The sequence below is a fragment of the Equus quagga genome, chromosome 7 (assembly GCF_021613505.1).
Source record: "Equus quagga isolate Etosha38 chromosome 7, UCLA_HA_Equagga_1.0, whole genome shotgun sequence".
In the NCBI taxonomy this organism is placed as follows: Eukaryota; Metazoa; Chordata; class Mammalia; order Perissodactyla; family Equidae; genus Equus; species Equus quagga.
The window spans coordinates 129,974,551-129,982,931 of NC_060273.1; the positions used below are offsets into that span (position 1 = coordinate 129,974,551).

At 45.4% G+C, this 8,381-nt stretch overlaps 1 long non-coding RNA gene across 1 annotated transcript; it reads left to right on the forward strand.

Annotated features, from left to right (window-relative positions):
* Nucleotides 1-2,925: 2,925 nt before the first annotated feature.
* Nucleotides 2,926-8,017, forward strand: LOC124242322 (uncharacterized). Its single transcript, XR_006889423.1, has 3 exons — nucleotides 2,926-3,087; nucleotides 6,787-6,889; nucleotides 7,728-8,017. It is a non-coding gene; the product is annotated as an uncharacterized LOC124242322 (long non-coding RNA).
* Nucleotides 8,018-8,381: the final 364 nt, after the last annotated feature.

An 8,381-nucleotide genomic window follows, 5' to 3' on the forward strand; every position in this document is an offset into this window, starting at 1 on the left:
ATACTCCAGCAATTGCACAAGACTATGCTATAATTTAGTTTGCTTTGTATTAGGATTGTGAATTTCTTGCACAGATTTTTTTCGTTGGACTATCTAATGTCCTTTCTTAATGAAAGAAGAAACATGCCTTAGCCAGAAGTTTCTCCCTCAGCTTCTTACTTATCTTATATACTGCCTGCAATCCAGTCAGTTCTTCTTGGTGCTATTCAGTCCAGAGACTTTAATAATTTGCAGAGCTCTCATCCTGACTCGGATCCTCCATTGCTTATATCTTACATCTTTTTTTCCCTTGGGTTGCTCTCTTTTTTACTGGAGCACATCCTCAAGTAAGCTGTTAAGAAAGGCTATGTAGCAACTGGACTTTGTCTTCGGAAAATGTCTTTGATAGGTGTTTTGGATGAAATAGAATTCTAGGTCCTAAACAATTTTCCCACTGCATTTTGGAGCTCTTGCCTAAAAAGCTTCAGCCTCTGTCTCAGTTTTCCAGTTCTTACCTGCAGACTCTGGTTCACCCGCTCTCTGGGCAGCTGGCAGGCAGAGGGGATCCACTCCCCTGGAACCCAGCCTGCACAGAACCGTATGCTCGCTCTCTCTGTCGACACTTTCACATCCTTTTTCCATCTCCCAGAACTTGGTTGAAATCTCTCAACTGCTGAAGCCCAGCCCACCCCTCATTGTCTTTGTGACTATGGATTTATACTCTTTTAAACTCCTTATCACTTCAATGGGATCTTAGGGAAGAAGGATGACAAACCTACAAGCTCAGATCACCTTCTTGAGTCAGAAGCTGTTTCATATAAATTTGTTTTTCCTTGCCTTTGTGTCTGTTTAATTTTATAAATGCCAGAACTGTGTTCAACTCTATTTTGCTAAATACACAGAGACTATTGCCATCATGATTATATAGCAGTTTTGCAAATCTGTCTAGGTCCTTTGGATATTTAGGAATTCCTGATGTACTAACTGATGGTTAAGGCTTAAAAAGAAGTGCAAGAGGAGTACATGCCTCCCACGAGTTAGAGGATACAGCCCTGATTCTCAGATATTGCTCAGAACAGGTGTTTACTAATCCACAGGCTTCCTGGAATTGCACTCTATTTAGAAAAACCGTTGTTCCCCTTCCTAATAAGTTCATAATTTCCAAGAGCAAAGCAGATACAAGCATTTAGACCAGCAACTGAAGAGCGAAGCCAGTGAGGAATAAACAATACCAATTAGCAAAGTCATTGTGACTCACGGGACCCTTTCAGTGTCAATTCTAATAATTTGTTTGAGCAAAAGTCTGTCTTAATAAGGTCATCACGACTATAAAGGAATGGCAGTGTTTAGTCTCCCACCGAGTACGTGTAAATTTTATGGATCTTACTTTTCTTGCAAGGACTAAGGATCAGTTAGAATTTTCACATTATTTAGGCACAGAACCTTATTTGAGATCAATGATAGTTGGCCTTCATGTAACAGTTACAAATATTATCAGAATTGTAAATATTGTAAGAGGTACAGAATAATAGTTCTCTGATCTCTTTAATTATAACAAAGGTCCAGAGATGAATTAACAGAGATCTGCTAGTTTTCTGTAAGAGTATCTGAATATTGTGTTTTCATATTAACAATAATCTTTTAAGAATAATATAATATATGCATATTGTGGATGATTGCAATGGCCACATTTCAATGAAGTTCTGCCCAGAGTCTGCTGGACCCACATTTCAAGCTGTGTTTTGATTTCTTGGGCTCCAAACTGTACTTGGAGTGAATGAGAGATAGAGCCAAGGGGAACTTAATATGTAAATGATGAGCTTAAGCCCAGTGATGACAGGGCGAGCTGCATGAAGGAGGCTTGGACCTGGTTCCAGCAGAGGAAAGAGGGTGAGAGAACGGAGTCATCACGTGGCCTGTGGTGGTACGATCATGCTGAACTCAAGCGAGAGCCTGCAGCATGGCAGTCAGAAAGCAGAACACCACAGTGTGCAGAGTGGAGGCCCTGGGTCAGATTCCCTTGGCTCCGCCCCCTCCTAGATGTGTCCCCTTAGGAAATTGATTTAGTCTCTCTAGGCCCATTGCCTTTCTCAGTACCATGGGGATAATAATAGTATGTACCTCTGAAGCTGTTGTGGAGTTAACTGAATAAAGTCATTTAAAGTCCTTTGGCCAGGAACATAGTACTTGCTCAAAAAATAGTGGCTCTTATTATAATTACTGCTGGAAGTGGAAATTTAGTTTCAGTTAAAATCAACATCATCTGACATGTTACATCAGTATTGTTACATTGAGTCTGGCTGCTTCAGTTTCGTTTGTATTTAAGTTGTATGTTTGTTTTCATATTGGGATAAGCATAAGGTATTTATACCTACCTTTGTGAGAGTACCATTATAATAAAAATAATTCCAGTCATTTTAGGGGCATGCCTTCTTCGAGACTTTCTGGAAAGCCTGGTCTATATCTATAGCACATGTTTTATAGAAGAGACTTTTTTACTCTTTTCCTTTAAAAAACTTTGAGCGGGGAGTTAGCCGTTGTGGGTTGTTCTTTGAAAGAGCAGACAGGGAACTTGCTTAGGGGGCTCTGGAAGCGGAGGGCTGGCTCCGGGCACCACGGGCAGCTGATGCTCCAAGCTGCTCTGATCCTGTCCCTGGGGCACAGGCCGGGGGCAGGGAGAGAAGCAGAGAATGGGGCCCTTGGTGGAAAAGGAGACTTTGCATTGACAGTGACTGGAGCTGACCCCTTAGGACTGAGTGGGCTCCCCCTGGATTCCTGGACTATCCAGGAGAGGAATCTGGAGAGGAAAGACAGACTTTCTCGCTCTAATAGGGTGGGTCCACCAGGTCGTATTAATTTAAATATTAAAGAAATAGAGTGAAGTTGGACATATAAATTATGAATCCACTAAATTTTCTGTTGATTCCCTCTCTTCCTTAGGAACTTGAGCTGAGGAAAGGAAGTGAAGTTGCCTGGGAGACAAACACGGGCGATGGCAGCAGCAGCAAAGGCCCCTTCTGCACAGGGTGCTGGCCCTGATGATGGAGACAACACTCCCCCTCGAGTTCAGAGGGGGCACTGCGGCCTCAGCCCTGCGCGACTGACCCAGTAAGGGAAACTCGGGGGCATCCCACCGTGTTATTCTTGTTAGTCAGCCCCTTCTAGCCCTTAGCAATCTCGCCCGTAAATTAATTGGGATTGGCACCCACAAGGAAATTAGATTGACACCCATAAAGGGTTCGGGTGGGGTGGAGAAGCATGCCACTTCTTAGGAAGGTCAACATTGCACTGTCTAAAGAGGAAAGAAAAATTGGACTGAGTGACGAAGAAATTCTTGGCGTTGTCTAGGGGAAGACCCCTCTTTATCAGTGAAGGTACAAGCCCCGTCAGACGCTGGTTAAGGGAGATAGTGATATCAGTTTTGCTAAACCGTGTTGGGCTTGGGCTCAGACTGGAAAGCTGAAAATAACCTGCCTGCTCCCACGTTGTAATACCCCTGGGCGCTCGTGTCTTTTTCCCCTCGGAGAACTCTGCTCTGCTCTGTGAACCGGAAAGCTGATCTTTGCACAGTCAGCCAACCTTCTATTTTGGTTGCTTGCGTAGGGCATCTTGGTTACTGCTCAGGTCGTAATACTGGAAGGAGTGACGATTTTTAAGGCCCACGTTCACAACAGCAGTCCTCAGAGAAGAGTCACCTCTCCACACACACCTAGTATGGCTCCAGACCAGCTCTAGAAAGGTGCTTTGTATGAGGAAAGAAAACGGAGTCAGTGAACACGAACCTCTCCCTCACCCCGGACCCACACGGTGAACAGACCCAGGTTCTGGCTGTCTGCCATCCCTTGCAAATTCCCCAGTCCAGAATCTTTTCCCAGAATTTTCTCTTTTCCCAGAATTTTGTCTCCTGTCACTTCAGCTGGTGGTGGGGGTGACAGTACTTTTTGTGCTTGCACGCTGCTTGCATGCTAGCAGCTTTCAACAGCCCATGTGTGCAGGGAGATAGAGACCCAGGACTCTGTGCATCCTCCTCAAAGGCTGACAGAGGCTCCAAAATGAGCCTGACCCCTAAACAACCCATCAGTCCGCCCCAGACCGGGGCCAAGGTCAGCCACTGGCCTCCAGGGAAGCCGGCTCATTCAGATGCTGAGGAAACGCTCCCAAAATGAAACTGGCCCCAGACATACGATTCTTTCCTACGTTAGGTCATCTGCAAAGCGGTTTAGAGAAAGCCTAGTGGACTCGGAATTGAATGGATGACCTTTTGAATACCATGCAGTCTGTGGGACAGAAACTCGTTGGTGTAAAAACAAATCTTGGCAGAGCTTTCTGTGTCAGCCTTCTCTTCCCCTGGCCCGAGTCTGTCAGCCGTGCAATTGGAAACACTGTCCTTGTCTTACCAGATATCAGGGGGAGAGTGATGAAGGACTCGGGTGAGCGGTCACAACAACAGTACACAATAGCTGGATGTAGAGCTCTCTGTGGGTGTCACAAACTCCTCGGATCTCAGATCCTTTTGATGCTTCGTCATTTGTCTCACAGAGGAAGGAAGAGACACCGAGAGTTTACCAAGTGTGTGAAGTGTTATATAAAACGAAACCTACAGACTCAGGTCTTTCCTGTTAGGAGTTTACAGTAACTCAACCAACAAAAGGTGTTACTCTCCCCCTCCCTCCCTCCCTGTCTCCCTTCCTTCCTCCCTTCTTTCCTTCCTTCCAGGTAGTTTTTCTAAGTAGGTGGTTCTTGATCTGACCCTAAACCCTTTGCCTCTGCACTGGAGTGAGATGCAGCCGACTTGTAGGTTGCTCTGACACCGGTGCCTCGATGGCCTCAGTCCTGGGCCCTTACAGCAGTCCTGATCCCTCAAGACACTAGTAATCCTCTAGATTAGAGGGTCTCAACCACGGCTGTGCATTAAGATGCCTGGGAGAAGCTTTTTTTCAATTTTATTTTTATTGAGATAAAATACACCACTTTAAAGTGTATAACTCAGTGGTTTTTAGTTTATTTAAAATGTTGTGCAATCGTCACCGCCAACTCCAGAACGTTTCCATCACCCCGAAAAGAAACCCCGTGCCCATCAGCAGTCACTCCTTGTCACCCTTCCCTCCCCACGAATCTACTTTCTGTCTCTATGGATTTGCCTATGCTGGACGTTTCATGTAAGTGGAATCATAACGTATATGACAGGCTTCAAGGTTCACCCACATCGTAGCAGGTCCCAGCACTTCATTCCTATTTATGGCTGAACAGTATTCTGTGGTGTGGAGGTGCTGAGAGCTTTTAAAAAAATACTGATGCCTGAGCTCTGTCCTCAGAGATTCTGATTCCGTTTATCCTTGGCAGGGCCCAGGCATTTTTTAAAAATCTCCTCCTTGCCCAAGTGGTGCAAACGGCCAGTCGGGTTGAGGACTACCGTCCTTGACAGTTGCTCGGGTCCTGTGTCTCTGGAGCTGATATAGAGACTGTCACTCACCTCTCATCATGGTATTCGTCATGCCGCTGGGAGGATGGCCTAAGTGTCCGTCTGTCCCCCCAGACCCTGAGTGTTCAATGTAGCCGAGACCATGTCCTACCCTTTCGGCATCTCCCAGGGCCTTGCTCTGTGCCTGGGCCATGGTAGGTTCAGTTTGATGAACAAACGAACTCGCCAAATAAAAAGATTCAATGAATAATGAACTGTGTACTTCACTGCCTCATTAAATGGTATACTGGACAAAACTCAACTTTTTGGTGTATGACCAAGAATCACCATGACAAACACATTGTTATAGAGAATGTGATGTGGTAATAGCCCCAGGGGCCATCAAGGTTAACAGGAATATTTATTATCTACCTTCTACCACCATCGTAATCTGCTGGTGCCATAAACTAGGAAGGACTAAGGGTTTCTGGTGGAAATCAGACAAGCAAGCTTGAAAAACAAGGAACTTAATTATATGCAGTGAAGTCTAAGTGAATGGACTCTGGTCTAAAGATGATTCTTACCTTTCTTCTCAAGTGAACGGGCTCCGAGAGCTATGGAAGTTATTGTGGCTTGATGTGTGGTGGCAATTTTTGTGCTTTTCTTAGGTCTCATTTTAGAAATTGACTAGAGAGTAAATTAACACACTGCCAATCTATTGACCTTGTACATCTGCTACCACTTGAAAGCTGTTGCCACCGACGGTGAGCTGTGTGGGAGACTGTGGTTGACAAGTCTCACACTGGCCCATGAGCGGCTGAGCTGCAGTCTGCAGCTTTGACTCTTAATCTTCAATCCGACTGATGGCTTTGTTCCAAAACAAGATAACCACCTCAATTCTGCAGAGCGACATTGCATACGCTTGCTCTGTTATAATGAAATAAAATCCTCCTCTGCTCTTTCTCAATTTCTTCTAATCAAATTTGAGCTCCTCAGACATGCTCTTTCTTATAAATTGGTCTAATATTCTGCAGTCTAAATTTTAAAATTTCAAGTCTTCTTGGGTCCAGCCACGTGGCACAGTGGTTAAGTTTGGTGCACTCTGCTTCGGTGGCCCAGGTTTGCATGTTTGGATCCCAGGCATGACCTACACCACTCATCAGCCATGCTGTGGCAGTGAACTGAATATAAAAAAGTAGAGGAAGACTGGCATAGATGTTAGCTCAAGGCTAATCTTCCTCAAGAAGAAAAAGAGGAAGATTGACAACAGATATTAGCTCAGAGCTAGTCTTCCTTGGCAAAAAAAAAAAAAAAAAAAAAAATTCAGGTCTTCTTAATTAACCACTAGACCTAAAAATAAATAAAGTCTCAGAAAGATAAGAGATGATATCGCCTCTTCTCCACAGCTGCAGAGGAAGAGACACCAATTCTACATCTTCACACTAATTCCAAGAACATTATCCAATAAAGTATCAAGTTGACACCATTCATCTTGCTCTCCTGTTCCAGGTAGGGACTAAGCAATTATTTGTAACTATTACCAACTTGTGTTTGGATGAATTCTTTGAACAAGGGAGTTTTATGAGATACCCCAACTTCAGAAATCTTTCTACGGCCTGTGAAAGAAATCGTCGATCTCTAAGTCGAGGTCTGTAACAGGCTGTCTTACTTGATAATTTGCTGCCCTAGTAATGATATTGTATCTCACGTCTCTGTTTTCCTAAATGGTCTAAAGATGCTTGTAAGATTTATTTGCCAAATTAGTTTTGTTGGCATGTCCCTCTCCTTCCGTGTGAATGGAGGCAATAGAAACCTATGATTCTGCTCAAATTCTCATGTAAATAGAGTTTGAGAGTCTGGGTCTCATCTACGTGAATTCTTCCTGTGGCTCCCGGTGGAGTCCACTCCCACAACTTCTCAGAAGTCCGCAGTCCCACCACAGCGCGCTCTGGGGAGTCTCCAAAACATACTTAGGTGTGTCCTTCCCATTTTCCCTGTAACAAAGCCCGTCTGTCTTTATGTGGCCCTCTTTGGCTCCCTCACACATCTCTGCAGTGACTACATACGCTGGCTGTTCCTGCCTGCGCCTCAGTCCAGAAGGCAAATGCATTTCTGTACCAGGAATCCCTTTGGTCACATCAGAAGTGAGACACTACGCCTGTCCCAAAGTCACTTCTTCAACTCGATGATCAGCCAAGTTTCAAGGAAGAGGCAGAAATGGCTTCTCAAGAGCCAGATGACACAAAACATCTTCAGAACACTCACAGGAGATCCCCGGGCCATATAGCCATCTTTTTTGTTTTTTGATCACAATTCCAATGAGCTTTATTATCTTTCTGCTTTCCAGCTCCCAGCGGGCTACAGTCAGCTGCTGAGAAGGAATGGTGTTGCTGCAGTGGGCACACCACCACAGCGCGGGGAAGAGAGGAGACGCAGAAGTACACAAAAGCAGACACCAGATCAGAAGTTTCGAGACACTGACTGCCCTGTTGCTGAGAGTAAACTATGCCACCGCCTCCACAGCAGCTGTAACGGAGGAGGTTAGCATAAGTGATGCTCTTTACAACACCGCCTGACTGTGGAGCAAGGATTCAGTTATATTCTGTGTACGGTGCTGAGAAATTTCAGGAGGGCTAAAGCGCATTTGGGGATTAATAAAATGCAGCAGGTGCTGTCAGTGGCCTGCTCATGCTCCTTGGGCCTCACTGACTCACTATCCTCCGACTGACATCCAACCGGCCATATCTGCGCTGAGGAGTTTTCTGAAACCAGAAGGCCACTCTCCTGAATGTGGGCCTGCTAAGAGGTCCAAAAGTCCAGGGGATTAACACCCTCCGCCCTGGGGGCAGCACTCAACCAAGAGCCCTCAGATGCTGGTGTACAAACACATCAGCCCCTGGGCCCCTTGAGGGGATCATTTACGCAGTCTCCCGGGCTCCCCCCGGCTGGAGCTCCAGTCACCCTCTGGGATGACCAGGCTAACAGTGTGTCCTCTGGGAGT